Source organism: Papio anubis, chromosome 3 (genome assembly GCF_008728515.1).
Source record: "Papio anubis isolate 15944 chromosome 3, Panubis1.0, whole genome shotgun sequence".
Classification (NCBI taxonomy): domain Eukaryota; kingdom Metazoa; phylum Chordata; class Mammalia; order Primates; family Cercopithecidae; genus Papio; species Papio anubis.
Window position 1 is genome coordinate 76,325,804 of NC_044978.1, and position 3,629 is coordinate 76,329,432.

Genomic DNA, 3,629 nt, shown 5'->3' on the forward strand with positions numbered 1-3,629 from the left:
AGTGAGCCGAGATTGCGCCATTGCACTCCAGCCTGCGCCATTGCACTCCAGCCTGGGGAAGAAGAGCGAAACTCCATCTCAAAAAAAGAAAGGCGGGGGGAGGGGACGGGAGGAGAGGGGAGGGGAGGGGAGCACTGAGGCTGACTTTCTCAAAAGGGGTTCTTCATTTGAACACAGAACACAAAAAATTGAGTGACTACTTATCAATTCTCCCAACAATAGCAAATAATTGGTACCATTCTAGATACAGAGAGAAGTTAATTCATTACATGCAGTGAATACCTTACAGCTATGAGGACTTATTTCACTCCCAGAACTCCAGAGGGCCTGAATCATATGAAGTAAATTCCTGTGAGATATAAATATAGCATACACACACACACACGCTAGATCGGTACTATATCTCACTACACTAGTATATATACTACGTACATATACTAATGTAAAGGAAAATGCATGTCGGCAAAACTAGAATACAGTAACATTGCTAATCATAATGTAGGTTGAAAAAATGTAGTCTGAAGAGTGGAAGGGTTAGATGTTTTTAAAGGATACTTTAGGCCAGGCGCCGTAGCTTACGCCTGCAATCCCAGCACTTTGGTAGGTCATGGTGGGTGGATCACAAGATCAGGAGATCGAGACCAGCCTGGCCAATATGGTGAAACCCCGCCTCTACTAAAAATACGAAAAAAAAAAAAAAAAAATTAGCAGGGCATGGTGGCACATGCCTGTAATCCCAGCTACTTGGGAGGCTGAAGCAGGAGAATGGCTTGAATCCGGGAGGTGGAGGTTGCAGTGAGCTGAGATCGCGCCACTGCACTCCAGCCTGGGTGACAGAGCGAGACTCCATCTCACAAAAAAAAAAAAAAAGAAAGGATATTTTAACTGACCTGTCATATCCTGCTGATTCAGCCTTCCTCCCTTGAGAGAGGCCAGGATATGAGCTCTTGGAGAGAAGGAACCACATTTGTCTTAACTCCAAATTTTGCTGAAATTTGAACTCCTAATAATTAACATTGTACATGGCATATACTCCATTTCATTGACCCAATGAATGGATGGATGAATAAGTTGTGTTATACTGCTTCCTAGCTTCTTTTCTATAGGTAGTTAATTGTACAAGTGTTGTGTGGATTCTTGTTCATTCTTTCAACAAGAACCTTCTATGTGAGTGAATCCTAGGCTAGGAACTGAGACAGGTTATGTATTATACATCAGAATTCATGTTATTAAGGATTAGTCTACTATTTTACACATATTACTTATTATTTAAAAAAACAAAATGTAGGCAGGGCGCGGTGGCTCACTCCTGTAATTCCAGCACTTTGGGAGGCTGAGGCGGGCAGATCACCTGAGACTAAGAGTTACAAGACCAGCCTGGCCAAAAAGGTGAAACCCCATCTCTACTAAAAATACAAAAGTTAGCCAGAAATGGTGGCATGCACCTGTAATCCCAGCTACTAGAGTGGCTGAGGCAGGAGAATTGCTTGAACATGGGAAGCGGAGGTTGCAGTGAGCCAAGATCGTGCACTCCAGCCTGAATGACAGCGAGACTTCATCTCAAAAAAATAAAATAAAATAATAAAAATAAATGAATAAAAATTTTAAAAGAAAGGAAAAAGTGTTGGAGAAGATGTAAAGTTGGAACTCCTGTAAACTGCTGGTAGAAATATAAAATGGTGCCACTACCCTAGAAAACAGTATGGAGGTTCCTCAAAAATTAAAAATGAAATTATGATATAATCCAGCCATTCCATTTATGGGCACGTGCCAGAAAGAACTGGAAGCAGGCACTCGAACAGGTATGTATGTACCCATGTTCATAGCAGCATTATTCACAATAGCCATTTGCCCATTGAAGCAACACAAGTGTCCTTCAATGGGTAAATAAATAAAATAAAATGTGGTATATATATACAATGGAATGTTATCCAGCTTTACAAAGGAAGGAAATTCTAACATCTGCTACCTTGTGGATGAATCTTGAAGACATTATACTAAGCAAAATAAGCCAGTCACAAAAGGGCAAATAAGGTATGGCTCCATTTATATGAGGTACCTAGAGTAGTCAAACTTGTAGAGACAGAAAGCAAATGGTGGTTGCCAGGGTCTGGGGGATAGGGAGTTATTTTTTAATGGGTATAGAATTTCAGTTTTGCAAGATGAAAAAAGATCTGAAGACAGATAGTGGTAATGGTTGCACAACACTGTGAATCTACTTAATGCCACTGAACTGTACACTTTAAAATGGTTAAAATGAGATCCATGCCAGGGGCACTAGGCACCATCAGACCTACCATGGACAAGCCAAGACAATGGTACCAACCTGAGTAAGTCAGATGGCCAGTCCTGGCACTACCACACCCTTGTGGTACACCAGTGGGGCTAAAGATACCATGCTATGCATGAGGATGTGACCGAATGGACTCTACTTTTACGCAAAGTTATCAAGCAGATGAGTCACAACTAATATAGGTACAATTGATCATGTTGCTCATAGAAAATCAATAATTGTAAAAACTATTTCTGTCATTCACACTGTCAGGTTCAAAAATGAACTGTAAAGAAATATTACTATCAAGTTTGGTTAAGCTAAATGCCAAGATTTATAAACTTGATGACTTAAGTTTCCTCGGCCAGAATATTACAGATGCTGTGGAAGCAGTACACCTTGATGAGCTTCCTACAGACATTCCAGGGACCAAAGGAAACTTTGACCTAGTCAGACATGTTTCCTTGGTTGACCGTCCTGGCCATGATATATTGATGGCTACTTTGTTGAACGGTACAGCAGTGATGGATGTGACCCTTCTGTTGATAGCTGGCAATGAATCTTGTCCTCAACCTCAGACTTTTCTGACTACCTGGCTGCCATAGATACTATGAAGCTGAAACATACTTTCATTCCATAAAATAAAATTAATTTGGTAAAAGAAAGTCAGGCTAAAGAACAGTATGAACAGATCCTTCAATTGTATTAATATAAAGTAGAGTAGCAGAAGAGCCTCCTATTATTTTCATTTCTGCTCAGCTGAAATACAATCCTGAAGTTGTCCGTGAGTACACAGTAAAGAAAATTCCAGCCAGGCACAATGGCTTACACCTGTAATCCCAACACTTGGGGAGGCCGAGGCGGGCGGATCACCTGAGGTCAGGAGTTCGAGACCAGCCTGACCAACATGGAGAAACCCCATCTATACTAAAAATACAAAAAAAAAAAAAAATTAATCGGGCATGGTGGCACATGTCTGTAATCCCAGCTACTCAGGAGGCTGAGGCAAAAGAATCACTTGAACCCGGGAGGTGGAGGTTGAGGTGAACTGAGATCATGCCATTGCACTCCAGCCTGGGCAACAAAAGCGAAAATCCATCTTAAAAAAAAGAAAAGAAAATTCCGGCCGGGCGCGGTGGCTCAAGCCTGTAATCCCAGCACTTTGGGAGGCCGAGACGGGCGGATCACGAGGTCAGGAGATCGAGACCATCCTGGCTAACACGGTGAAACCCCGTCTCTATTAAGAAATACAAAAAAACTAGCCGGGCGAGGTGGCGGGCGCCTGTAGTCCCAGCTACTCGGGAGGCTGAGGCAGGAGAATGGCGTGAACCTGGGAGGCGGAGCTTGCAGTGAGCTG

At 42.3% G+C, this 3,629-nt stretch overlaps 1 pseudogene; it reads left to right on the forward strand.

Moving 5' to 3' along the window:
* The first annotated feature begins 2,471 nt into the window (after positions 1-2,471).
* LOC101009297 lies at positions 2,472-3,180 on the forward strand (annotated as a pseudogene).
* The last annotated feature ends 449 nt before the right edge of the window (positions 3,181-3,629 follow it).